Below are 14,742 nucleotides of genomic sequence, written 5' to 3'. Positions count from 1 at the left end.
AGGAGTAGGCTGGGAGGCTAACCGGTGGGTCATCGCATTCGGATCAAGTACATCGCCATTTATTCACGGAGGTGACTGACAACAAAGGAATACTAGCAACAGCAAAACAAACAGAGTCTCGTCTTCTGGTGAACGGTACATATGTGTTGCAATACTATTTTGGTCTTAGTTAAATGTATGTAAATGTTATGATATATTTCTTGAAATGAATTCCTAATGTGTTTCTCTTCTAGTTGCATTTTGCTGTGATTTAAAAAAAAAAAAAAAAAAAAAAAAAAGATATGTATATAGTCTGGATGTGGTCCTTACACTTGGTATCAAAGCACAAGTTGAACCCTTGGGGCCTATGGGCCCATGCATGCATAACTAGTTTTGTTTGCTATATGTGGGTATTTCTCTAAAATCAAATTACTCAAGTTTCAAAAAAAAAAAAATTAAAAATTTACTCTCTTTTTAAAATTTAATTCGAAATGTTAGTAAATTTATTCTTTTCCACTGTGGATATATTTTACGAATCCAACCACAAACATGAATCAGGTAATTTAGCCATAATAAAAAGTGATTTCCTATAACTTAGATGAAAAATCCGTGATCATCCAGATAAGGCGAACCTTCAGCGTCAGTTATTTCTTTCTCTGGTATATATGGCCCATCAGTTTAGGCTTCGTTAGCATAGTACAAATCGAGGGTCGAGCATTAATCGGAATTAATTGGATGGATATGGTGAATGATTGAGTGGCGTGGCAGAGTTTTTAAAATACAGCGTACGGCACATCATACTGCTTTCAAAGTGAAGCAACCCCTTCATCGGGCTTGCCAGAATTTAGCATACAGAGTATGATGTGTGTGTACATTTACAGTTTCCTTCTTTGATTTTTTTAAAACAAATCGACCATATGTGGGGATCGAACCCACGACCTACATCCCAACAATCGTCATTTCGTAATCCACAACCTTCAATTCTCAGCAATTTATAACGTGAGAGCCGCACAACAAATCGACCACAGTGGGAGTCGAACAAACGACCTGTTGATCCGAAGTCGAACGCGCTAATCCACTGCGCTATATCTTCACAATGTTTGGTAATCGGCACCAGCGTTGGAAACATGGGATATTTTAGGTTGTTTCATGGAAATAACACTCTTCTGGGGAGTAGTCTGATACAACTCAGGATAGTTCCTCTGTGCGATTTTGCCCTGTATTTTTACTCACTCCAACGAATATTTACTGAGAAAGGACTTCACGGTTTTGCCTTGTACGCACAGCAAGAGGAAACAAACTCATATGCTCAGCCCAAAATAAAATACGTCCCATTTTAGAGTATGTTGTCCAGAACTCGTTTTATCAGGAGTTGATGATGTTGCTCGTGGACAGGGAGAAAACTTATTCCTTCTAGTTTACAAACTCAGCTGCAAGCATCTCAATAATGAACCAATCCCTTTCTACACAACTCGAACTCCACAATTCAATTGAAAAGAATATCCTGAACAGAACTCGGCCAAAAAGAATAAGAGAACTAGTCCTCTTCCATCCGTGATTGTGAGATTCCTTCTTGTGAAATGGCTCCAAGAAGTACTGATTTTTTTTTAGTTAATGCATATTTTCCAGTGAAACATTTAATCAAACAGTTTGAGAACAATGTGCTATGGGTGTACTTAATTTAATTTGACTCCATATGAGAAGCATAGAACCCAGATGACTGGTAATACTCCTGCAACATATCTGGGTATATTAGATGATTTGGTGAAGAACGTCAACTCTACAACAGTGAACATATATTCAAAAATTAATTCCATGTGCACAGTTGTTCCATATGGCCTGATAACCAGAAATACCTCCTCCCTTTCGGCAGCTTCAAAACCCACCACAAGCTGGGTTGTCTTATCACCCCTCAAAACTCCAGTTCGAACCCTTATGAAGGTTGGTACGCACAGATTTTGGAGGTTGCTTTGTTCAGCTGGAAATGAGAGCTAACTCATCCTTCATAGCTAGATAACTCGACCTCTTAACTACTAAGAATCGGCCCACAAAAAGGGAGATGACAACACCCTCTTTCTTGGAATGAAACTCGGTCAATGGTACACAGAAACCGAGTCTTCTTTCAGAGACATATGATGAAGCTCTCCGGCATCTTTATCTTGGTAGCCCTCTGCAAATTGAATGGAAATTCTATGAGAATTTTACCATGCATCCTCTGAATCCAAAACTGATGAGAAGGGGATCACATTAAAACTAATTTTTGTTCTCCGGCCTACGATATGGCACATAGCGATGGTCTTTGGCTGCATTTTTGCGTCTTCTCTTGGAGAGGAAAGCTTCAAGCTTGCCACTGGCCTTAAGAGAATCATATTTTTCTGTAAGTTCCTGCTTCCGCAACTCAGATTTTTGAGGTATAAAGGCCGTTTTCCTTTTTTTCACTGCTTCTTTCTCCTTTTTTTTATGTTCAGACAATTTTGAAGAATGTTTCTTGCCATCCTGAACCTTTCGCAATTGATTATCAATCCAAGACAAGTGTTTTCCTATTTCTCCAACAGCCTTAGGGTCCTCTGATGATTTTAACATCTTTTGAAGCTTCTCTCGCTCTTTAGGAAGCTCTTCATCAAAGATAAAACTATATTTTTCTGAACCTGCCTTCTTCAAAATTGCCACATAAAGACTCGAATCTTGGATCTCGAACTACCTTTTTGGATCTTGAACAACTTCCCTAAGCCTTCCAACAGGCTTCTTGCGGCTCATTTCCATAGGTCTGTTTTTGTTAGCTCTTGAGGGTTTGGCATCATGCTTGAATTTAGAAAGGGTTGATTCTCGACCATCAAAGCGCACTTTCTGAAGCTCTTCAAATGGAATGTCTGCAAGATGCTCTTGTAACTCCTCTTCTTCCGAATCAAAAGCTTGATTTTCTTCATCTAAAAGGTTATTTCTATTCTCTTCTTCTGAATTAGCATCTTCACTATCTTTGTCCAAAGCTAATTGTTGAGCTTCGTCATCATCCTTCATTCTCGATGTATGGTCATGTCCCATCAACTTCATATTTTTTTTTTCATTGCTTTAAATTTCTACCTATTACCCGTTTTTTTTCAGGGTGGCTTTGTCTAATGGGATGTTGTCGTCCGTCTATACAAACCACTGTAGTTTTGACAGACGATACCAACAGTAGGTGTGTATATTATTTTCGCATACTCCACAATATTATCAATTAAAACCTCCCAAAGCACACATTTCTGGGAAGCTTTTTTTGTAAGAAATAATTCTTGTTAACAAACTAGGCTTTCAATTCTTGAGTGGGACAGTCTTGTAATCAAATTTTCTGTAATCAGCAAGAACTCGGAGCGGTTGTGACGCCGTGGGTAGGTCATCAATTTTCTTTAATCAGGAAGAATTTAAATTTAGACAAGTAACCCGGCATCTACCTCTTAACTTGTATGTATTATTTAATTTCAGCGCGGAGTGTCTGTAATTACAATTACGGTATATCATCTATTTCCTTTAATCAGGAAGCATTTAAATTTTTGATAGACGAGTAATCCATCATTTGCCGCTTAATCTGTATGTATTTGTAGTAAATTTCGGCGGGGATGTGATCACGCGAAGTGTACTATAATTACATGATGTCATAATTTTTCTTTAATCAGGAAGCATTAAATTCTTTTGAGAGACGAGTAATGCGCCATCTGCCACCTAATTTATATATATTTACAATTAATATCGGCGCAGCTGTGACACGAAGTGTCTGTAGCTATTATTTAATGAAAAAAAAAAAAACTAGACGGCACCCATGCATACATCTGAAATTTTATGAACTGTTGAAAGTCCACCAAATCCGTAATGTGACTAGTTACTGAAACACACCAGATTCTCTAATAAAACAGATTTACAGCCATGCATCATGAGTATAATCTGAGACAATGCCCTCACTGTTTAGAAACATACTAGATTCTGTGTTCCAACCTTGTTCGATCTTTAGAAAGTCCATCAACAATCCTATTCCTGTCCCTGTGGATATGTGAGAAAATTGATAGAAGAGAATGAATGATATTATACAGTTATTGTAATGTGAAATTACTCATTGTTATTTTCTTCCACATTCATTGAATAACTAGTAGGGAATCTCCAAGGATTTGAATGTTTCATGCATTAGCATCAGCCTCATGAGTCAGCCTCTGGACCAATATGAAAACCATTAATTCACAATAATTAATTGTTTCTTGGCCAATGCATATTTTAAATTAATTTTTGAAGCTATGTCCAAATATTTTAAAATACCAATGTTAATATATCTAGACTAATTCTTTGTGATGTTATGATTTGTGACGTTATGCTTTATGACATTAGGAACAAAATTCGTTTTATATGGAAGTTGAGATTTGCATTTCTTTGTGACATTATGCTTTATGACATTGGGAACAAAATTCATTTTATATGAAATTTGAGATTTCCATGTTTAGATTTATGCAACATGAATTACAATAAACTTAAACATGGGTTTCAAAACAACTTAGAATATTAGTAGGGTGTTTTTTTTAAAGGTAAGCATTTTAATCAATATTGAGGGAAGATATAAAAGCATTCTAGAGAATAAAATTGTGGTTCATAAAATTTCTCTTATAACGAAAATTATGAAGTCATAAAAATAGTTTTGGTATTTTTATAAAAATATATATAGTATAGCACTGGTCCATACAATTTGCACCTCAAACATACTCATTTTATGCTAGACACTACTATAATTTGAAAACTATTCCAAGAGTGAGAAGCTTTCTAGATAAACATTACAAATTTAATTCTATAAAAGTACTTGATTTTTGCAAAATCGTTTATTAAAAGTAAATAAAAATTTGGACCAAATCTATGAAGACACTAAATATCACTAGCAAGTACCAATGGGACCCTTTCAATGAATTTAACCAATTAAGAAAGAAGCTTTATTTATGAATTAATGGATTATGGAATTTATTTTACAATTTCTAATACACATATTGAATTGCTAAAATTAAAGAATTGGAGACTTTGCTTAGGGTGGTATTGAAACATACAGTTGAGAAGCACTCATCCTTAAAATGCACTGGTCAATGCACATGTTTTCTTAATATATTTATAACAATTTAATGACTAACAATCACCAGAAATTAATAACAATAAAATAAAACATACAAATAAGTTTGACTAATGAAACTAGTTCCATATCACTTCAATAAGTTGTCTTTTCATCGTATAATACCAAAAACTTAATCTTGACTTCGTCATATGCAAATTTTCTTGGTCTAGGCTTTATGAGTGGTTGGATGTGAAGCATTTTAATGCTCTAACCATAATCAAGCCATTCTTTTAAAAATTAATAACAAGTTAAAAGTGCCACATTATAAATTGACATATGGAAATTATGTTTTATGTAGTAATATCTTGGTTAAATTTAATATTTACATCAATTGTATAGATTTTTTTTTATTATATATTGGTATGTATTAAAGAGAAGTCAATAATTAAATATTGATTGCAAAAGGATGTTTTTTTTATGGGTACATGAAAAATTAGGAGTGTGTTTTAAAATATTATTAAATTAATTTGTGTTGAAATTGTTAATAATAATTTGAATTAAATTATAGTTTTCATAAATACAGTGATTGATATAAAAATATATTATAATTGGGATATCATATTTTCAATAGGTTGCTATGATCATTTGATAATTTATGCATGAGTAAGTGAAGTGGAGTGGTCACTGGTCACAAGTTGTGATCACTTAAAAGTATCCTTGGGTTTTCTTTGAAAAAGGTTGGGATCTTTCTTTGGAGATAAACTTGAGCGATAGCAAGGATGTCACTATCTCTTTCTTGATAGGTGAGGTGTGGTAGGTGTTATAACCAATTTGATTCCTCTTGATAGTTTTTATGTAGCTAAAACAAAATTTTCCCACATTTGCAAATAGAAGACAACTTCCTCGGATTGGGAAGTATGTTTTTGTTTGATTGGCATAACTTCCTTATTTAGAGTATTCTTCTTTATGCCCAATTCAATGCTCAATATATTATTGACTGCATGTTTAGATTCTTCCATTGTTAGGTCACGTGCCACATCATCTCTAACTAGTTGAGACACTAACATCATTACTTACTAGGATATTATCTATAAGTAAGTAATGTGGTGATGTTTCAAAGAGTTTCTTGGTTGGATGAACTCCTAGGAACTATTCATGGAACACTACATCTTGACGCACAATCACTTGCTTTGTAATTTATCTAATTATTTATTTATTTACAATTGCTAATAAGAATATTTTAATTTTTAGCACTTTTGACATCAAAGTCCTTCATCTTTTACTAGCTTGTGAGCTTAAGTTCACCATTTGAATTTCTTATTCTTACTTGTCCACCTCTTTCGACATTTTTCCGCTTATGGCCAAAATACAATGCTACAATTATCATTTTAGGGAATATACTGACAAGGGTCCAAAATGACAGTTATTGAGATATTGGGGAAAATATTGCAGAATTATCACAAGGGATAACTTAGAATTTAAAACTTTTTGAAAAATATCAAACGTATGGATAATTTATACTATCTTTTCTTCTACGACAATATTATTGCAACATCTATGACAGTGAACTCTACCATATGCAATGATGATCATACAAATCACTTTGTGTACCTGACATTGTCACTTATAGCGTCATGTAGACGTAGTTTGAAATGAACGACTATAATTGGAGGCTACAGGAGTACAGTGAGTGGACGAATTTACTTGGTTGAAAGCATAATATATTAATTGTACCATGAGATGAATTTTGATTGTGATTATCTACCCTTGTCTTGTTATTGCTTAGTCAAAAAAAAAAAATTGGGCTGCAATGTTCCACAGATATAGTCCTTTAGTTATAACGGAATTCATGGTGTAGATACCTTGGGAAAATTATAGCTTGCCCACCAGAAGGTTAGCAAGAGTTTCAGGAAGGGTTCTTAGGATATGTGTCGTCGTTTTTCCTTTATGTTCTAAGGACTTCGGGATGAAGTCCATTGTTAAGAGGGGGTGTATGTAGTGCCCACTCTAGTTTTTTGACCCTAATATGACATTATCTTCGATACTTTATTCTAGGAGGACCTCAGGTTGAGGATCCGGGCACATGACACTATTATTAGCGATTGAGATATTCATGGTTGTGATGTTTATGAATGCTTTCCATTGATATTATGATAGCATGAATGGTTATGTATCTTATATATCGGTATTCTGATGATTGCAACATTAAATAGTTAAGTTTGGTCTCTATTTGAACTTATGATGATGAGGGTAGTAAAGAATATGTATGCTCTCTACTAAAAGCATGATGATGATAAATTTGATGAATAGGTATATTTCTATTGATGTTACGATGTTGATAGCTTAATGAACATGTATGTTTCCATTGATGTTTAATGATGATAGCCATGATGGATGTGTCCCCTATGTTGACTACTTTCTTTAGTTCAGGCTTACAATGGACAATGATGTGAATGACTAGGAATTGTTAATGATGCTATTATGACAATGACTAACATTGAAAAACCTTGTTACTAATGATTATTGAGTATGGCAGGAAACCATCAGAGGCACTCGCATATGACGAGTTGATGACACCTGATTTGATGAAAATTCATATTATTTTATCTTTGAAAGTCTAAGTCGATCTTGGAATCTGCCATATATGTTTAACTATATTCTGATGATATGTTAATGGTTGCAGGCATAGATTAGTTGCTTGATCGAATGACTCACATATGGGTGATGGGGTTGCACAAGTGGATGGAACTACATGGGAGGGGTGGGACAGTGTCCCTGATCTCACCCACTAGCACTCCCGCCGTGACTTGGGCTGGAAGGGTTGAAACACCTTCGCCTTGAAGATCACGATGCCATGAGGGCAGGTCCCCAAGTTGGGTCGCTCATGAGGATTTTACCGGGGGGCGCGCATCAAGGTGGATTCCTTGATCCCCGACACCATTAGTCTCACTATAGCAGGCAACATAAGAGATGATAGCGGTCTATGATGTTGCACCTATATTTTCCCCTCGTAGTCACTGAATGCTTGAAGGGCAAGTGGTGTGCCACCCTTGGAACTTCAAGGGAATTTCTTGAAGGGCACGACCAACTTGGCACCCTTGGCATCACAAATTAAATGTTAGGTGTGGCACCCTTGGAACTTCAAGGGACTTTCTTGAAGAGCACAACCAACTTTGCACCCTTGACATCACAAATAAATTGTTAGGCGTGGCACCCTTGGAGCTTCAAGGGAAGTTCTTGAAGGGCACGACCCAAACTTGGCACCTTGGAATCATTAAAAATAAATTAATTAATAAATATAACCAAGAAATGAAAACTATGTAAATTTACATCAAGGGTAAGTGATGTTAGAAACCGGGGTAATTATATCAAAAATAAAACTTGGGTTAAGAGGATCATAGGAAGAAATAAAATAGATTACCTTAAAAATTCTACCCTTCCCATGTTGGAAAATACTAGGTAGATTATGTGGTTTAATTAGGTAAAAGGAGAAAAAGGGATGTAATTGTAAGGATAAAGATTAATCCTAAACTAATTAAACCTAATTAAGAAAATAAGAAGGTGAATTAAAATAAGAATAATAAATTAAATTTAGAGAAATGTAGAGAACCTCCATGTGGCAACAACCAACATAAGAATATCCATCTAAGAGATAACCTGAGTTAAATTAGGGAGTAGATTGGGGATAAAATCTTAACTCATTAATTGACTTCAAGTAATGAACACAAATTAAGGAATAAAAAGGGGGGGGATAAAGAGACAACTAGGAGAAGAAATAGGAATCTTGTGAGGTGAGGAAAATATTAGTTTTAAATAAAAAGTTAAGTAAGTAATTTTGGGTGACCCTTGATGAGAGAGTGACACATGGGTAGGTGAATAATCAAACTATTAAATTAAAATATATATATATATATAATTATACATGACATGCCAAGTGTCATCTAGGAGGACTCTTATAAAATAAGGGGCAAGCCATAGGAGAAGGGACTTTTTTGGGGAACCCTATTGTTGGATGGATGAGATGATGTCAAAGCAGTGATTACGATCCTATAGTGAGTTTGGTGAGGTAGAGGATTTTAGAGAGGGGACTCTTGAGCCAAGGAGTGCTCTCCTCTACCAGCTATTGAAATTCTCCATTGTACAACCCCATTGCAGCTCGGGGGTCCGTGGGGAAGAAGAGTACCCAAGGAGTAGGCTGGGAGGTTAACCGGTGGGTCATCGCATTCGAATCAAGTACATCGCCATTTATTCACAGAGGTGACCAACAACAAAGGAATACTAGCAACAGCAAAGCAAACGGAGTCTCGTCTTCTGGTGAACGGTACATATGTGTTGCAATACTATTTTGGTCTTAGTTAAATGTATGTAAATGTTATGATATGTTTCTTGAAATGAATTCCTAATGTGTTTCTCTTCTAGTTGCATTTTGCTGTGATTTAAAAAAAAATATATATATATGTATATAGTCTGGATGTGGTCCTTACAGCATCCCTTGAATTTCTATGATGATGGTGATGAGAGGAAGAAGAACTTTCACTCGTGGAAGGAGAAGGAGGGGGTTCTTCTCCACCATTTCCATGCACTGAACCTTGTTCTTCTATATTTCTCTCTTCTGCTTTCTCCAACCTTGAAATCAAATGACCGACATTCTCTGCCATTGTATAGAAGGTTTTGCAGAAATTGTGCTCCTCTTCATGACTAGCCTCTTCTGCCATGTTTCTCCTTCGATGTGCACGCCCCGCTTCGAGATCGAAATACTTTAGTTTCCCTTCGCCTCTTCGGAGCCTATTTCTTGTTAGCATACAAACATGCAATTCACATCTAAAAAGACCTACTCTGGTACCACTTGATCCAAGATATTTTGCTTATAGATGTATTAAAGAATTACATGCATAAATTGTAGCTTAACATAGAAAACTTAATGTGCACATGAGAGAAGAGGAGAAACACATAAAGCATGAAAGAAAACAACAAGACTTGATAATAGAGTTCATTCGACTTCGACTACATCTCCAGGCCCTACTCGATCAATGAGGAGGCCTTCATTCATTAAGTGGCATGAGAAAGAAAAGTACAAGCATCAGTTACAAAAAAAAGGAGTTTTATACCTCCATACTGAAAAATGGCCGAAAAATGCAGAACTTTGATGGAGAAACAGACAGCGCCATTGCGTTCGTGGCATCGAAAAACGCTGAAACCATATAAAATTTGTCAAAATCTGACAAAGTGAAAATTCGACCCTCCTGCAAAGCTCAGCGTCAAACTGCGTGCACTATCTCCTCTGCCTAGGCGCACTGATAAACTGCGCTTAAATAATAAACGATGGGTATATTACACAACAATCAGTTGTGGCGCAGTGGTAAATTTGGAGAGTTGTTGAGGAGGGGTCGGGGGATCAAATCCCGTCCCTCCCCTTTTATCCATGAAATACAAAATAGTTTATGTTTGGGGGGTGGGTCCGCCATACTTGGTGGCCCGCTCCCCCCATTTCCGCTGCCGCCTTTGATGATAGGGTGATGTGGAGGGGCAACGGGGTTGATAGCCTGCGCCCCCCACTATATTAATACGCTCTGTTATGTGGGTTGTGCGGTGGCGGGGTCATGGCCGTCCACCCCTCTTATTTAAGTTGTTGGTTCCGTGGGAGGGCCAAGGGTAGTGACCCGCCCCTCCACTAATCATTGCTTAATACGGTTTGGGGTGGTGGGATTGGTGGCCCTCCACCCTTTTTTTATAAATCTTTTTTGTTAAATAAAAAAACCCGACCCTTTTTGAAAATTCGGATTTCGACCGAAGGAGTCGTTTTAACCAGGCGACAATTTCACCCGGAATCTGGCCGGAGTTGGCCGGATTCCATCCACCGGAAAAGTCCAAATTGTGTCTTTGTTAATCCTGCCCAGTGAGCAAAAGTCAACCCAACTTTGACTACCTCTATCTCCTTCATCCGGACTCGGATTGGAGTGTCATTCGCAGCGTTGGAATCAGGGCGACGAGCACTTTGATCTAATGTCAAGTTAATCATCTTTCCACCACTTTGAATTTTGAGCCTTTTCCATGCCACTGGTGTTTGGAGATCCACATGGATCAATGGTACAGAGCTTTAAAGGCATATGGGTTGGCAACTGCAGTATTAAATGAAATCATGGAGCGGTGGTAAATCAGTATAGGGCTCAGGGAAGACTTAATGCCTTAGCATGGAGCTCCACCCAGTCATACAATGTAGGATTGTCAGATCAATATCTGCTTCCACTCTGAGACAAGTCAACACAGTTGATTGCTACCAACTCCAGAGAGTGGTGAAGCCAGACAATTAAGGTGAAAGCCACAGGTGCACTGGTCAGATCATTGAGGCAAAGACGTGCCCTGAGCAGAGGCCATAACAAGAGCGTCTGAGAGATATTTTCCTCCCATCATCATTATGTTTTCTTTTTTCTTATTATTCTATAATTTCTATATTTAACAATGTAAACTTTGAAACGGGAATTGATACGATTCCTTGTGTTTTTGAGGTAGCAAAAAAATCATCCGATTTTGAAAAACTTTGATTGAGAATACACTTTTTTTTTCGGAGCATATTTTCAACACTTTAAATTTTCTTATGTATCAAATATAAATATTTTTTTTTAAATGTTAGTGATTTTCATGCTGATTTTGAAACGTGTTTTTTTTAAAGGGCTTATTTTTTACACTTTATATTTTCTAATGTATTAACTGTGGATATTTTTTTTTAATGTTATATTTTTTGACACTTCAAATTTTTTTATGTCCAATTGTTTTTTAAATGTTGATTACTTAAAAAAACAAAAAAAAAAAAAAATGAATAATATATATATATATATATATTAAACAATAAAAATTTGAAAAATAAATTAAATTTTTTTTAAACTATAAAAATACAACCATTTAAAAAAAAAAAAAAACCAGAAAAATTAAAAGATCTTAAATTTTTTTTAACTACAAAAATAAATAAATAAAAATACAACAATTTTAAAAACTATTAAAAAAATTAAAAAGATCTTAAATAACTTAAAAAATAAAAAATAAAAACTATTAAAATTAAATTAAAAAATTTTAAAAACATAAAAATATATATAATAAACTTACTTTAAAAAAAACCACAATTAATTAATATAATAAACTTACTTTAAAAAAAACCGTTGGAGTCTCTGCTTGGACTATTTAACTCGCTATACTGGATCTGTATCTTCAACTTGCCTGACGATGAACCACACTAATTGGTTCGAAACGCGTCGACAAATGATCAATTATGTGATTTCGCCAAAAAAATTTCTAAACAAACGTTATGGATCACAGAAGTCTAAATTCCTTGAAAAATTAGAACATTAACATTAAAATCATTAAAAATATATATATATATTATTAACAAAATTTGTAAAAAATTAAATTAAATTTGGAGGCAACCTTGCCCAGGGGCCGGGGGAGGCGTTCCCTAGGCCCCTGCGCGGGGCTGAAATCCGTTTCTGAGCAGCTCCGCCCGCCCACGGCCGCGCCCCTCAAGCCCCTGAGCAGGGTTGAAATCTAATTCTCAGAATCAGATTTCAGACGCAACTCTGCCCACCCACGGTCGCGACCCCTCGGACCCCTGAGTGGGTTCTCATAATCGGATTTCAGCCTCGCCCTCCAATTTTATTTTTATTTTCTTCAAATTTTGTTAATAAATTTATTTATTTTTAAGTTTTTTTAATAATTTTTTTTTAAGATTTTAATATTAATGTTATAAAAATTTTAATTAATTATGTTTTTTTTTTTTAATTTGATTTTTTTTATGTTTGTTATATTTTTTATTTTTATTTTTTATTTTTAAATTTAATTTCAATAGTTTTTATTTTTTTTTGTTTATTTTTATTTTTATTTTTAAATTATTTAAAATTGTTTTAATATTTTTGGTTTTTTTTTTAATTTTCTAGTTTTTTTTAAGTTGTTTTTAATTTTTAGTTTTTTTTAAATGGGTTTTTAAAATTGTTGTATTTTTATTTATTTATTGTTATAGTTTAAAAAATATATATATATATTGTAAATGATAAAAAATTGAAAAACAAATGTTTTTTTTTTAACTATAAAAGTATATAAATAAAAATACAACAATTTTTAAAAACTATTAAAAAAAATAAAAACAAATCTAATTTAGAAAAAAAAAAACAAAACAAACAAACAAACAAAACTATTAAAGACCTCTTGTTGGTCGCACCAATTCCTTTGTTAAAGACTCTGCTTCCTTTGTTAAAGAGTTGAAAAATATATGGCTAGAGCCTGGGGATCTGTTAGTAAGCTTTGATGTTGTTTCCATTTATACTAATATCCCTATTCAAGAAGCCATCGATGTCATTAATCGTGTTACTGATGAGAACACAGCCAAAATTGGTTGGTTTATGCCTTACCTCTACATTTTTCAGCTTCCAGGGTGAGTTCTATGAACAGACTTGTGGGGTTGCGATGGGTTCTCCTCTTTCCCCTATAGTTGTCAACTTCTTCATGGAAGATTTTGAGAGCAAAGCTTTAGCCTCTGCTCCACTCTGCCCCAAGCGATGGAAGAGATTTGTTGATGATACTAATATCATGTGGTCCCATGGTTGTGAAAAATTAAATCTGTTTCTCAACCATCTTAATTCTCAATCTGACTCCATCAAATTCACGATAGAAATCGAGGTAGATGGATGTCTCCCTTTTCTTGATATTCTCCTCTCTAGAATGGATGATGGTACTGTCCCTCACAGGGTTTTTCACAAGAAAACGCACATTGAACAGTATCTTCATGTCAATTCTCATCATTTTCCAGCACAAAAACTCGGGGTTCTCAACACCCTTGCGACCCGTGCTCTAAGAATTTCTGATGAGAATCACTTAGAAGAGGAAAATTCTCATCTTCTAAAAGTTTTTGAAAATAACGGTGATAGCATGCAACAAGGCCTCAAAGCTTTTCTAAGGGCTAGTAAAGAATCAAGGATTAAACCTTCTCGTGACGATACAATTTCCAATGTTCAACTTCCTTTTATTCAAGGGACCACCAATAAGATTTCTCATATCCTCAAAAAGAACAAAGTTTCTGCTACCTTCAAACCCCTTAATACCATTAGAAATTCTCTTAGATTCATCAAAGACCCTATAAACCCTAAAGACATGAAAGGGGTCTACTCCATCCCATGTTCCTGTGGGATTCCCTACATTGAGGAAACTAGCCGCTCCATTAACCAGAGAATTCAAGAACATGCAGCAGATATTAAGCACAACCGCTCTCGTTCCTCGACTTTAGTTGAAGATGCAGTGAAATCCAATCACCATGTCTGCATCAAAGATTCCTGGGTCATCGCCACGATTGATCACTTCCATCATAGGAAGCTTCGAGAAGCCATTTGAAATTGAAATTGTGTTACTAATCTTAACAGGGACGATGGTTGGAAGTTAAGTAGAAGTTGGATCCCTCCTTCTTTTCATAAAAAAAAATTTAATAAATATAATAATTGATTATTTTTATTTTTATATTGCAATTTATATCCTCTTTGACCTCCCTATTAAAATATTATCCAATCTTTTAATATAATAATATTTAAATATAATTGTTGAATATTATTCATTTTTAATAATAACCATATTAAACTTATTTTTAATTATATATTTACAAATATTCAATTCTTATTATATTATTAAATTAATCTAACTAATTTTGAATTCAATATTATTTTAATTAAAAA

The 14,742-nt window shown here is 34.8% G+C and overlaps 1 pseudogene; it reads right to left on the bottom strand.

Moving 5' to 3' along the window:
* Positions 1 to 2,189: 2,189 nt before the first annotated feature.
* On the bottom strand, positions 2,190 to 2,997 carry LOC149223319 (uncharacterized; annotated as a pseudogene).
* Between the last annotated feature and the right edge of the window lie 11,745 nt (positions 2,998 to 14,742).

This window comes from Pinus tabuliformis, chromosome Q (assembly GCF_031772625.1).
Source record: "Pinus tabuliformis cultivar Carrire ecotype Pingquan chromosome Q, CPIR1, whole genome shotgun sequence".
Lineage (NCBI taxonomy): Eukaryota > Viridiplantae > Streptophyta > Pinopsida > Pinales > Pinaceae > Pinus > Pinus tabuliformis.
The sequence above is the reverse complement of the archived record's forward strand: the minus strand, read 5'-3'. Positions and strand labels throughout refer to the sequence as shown.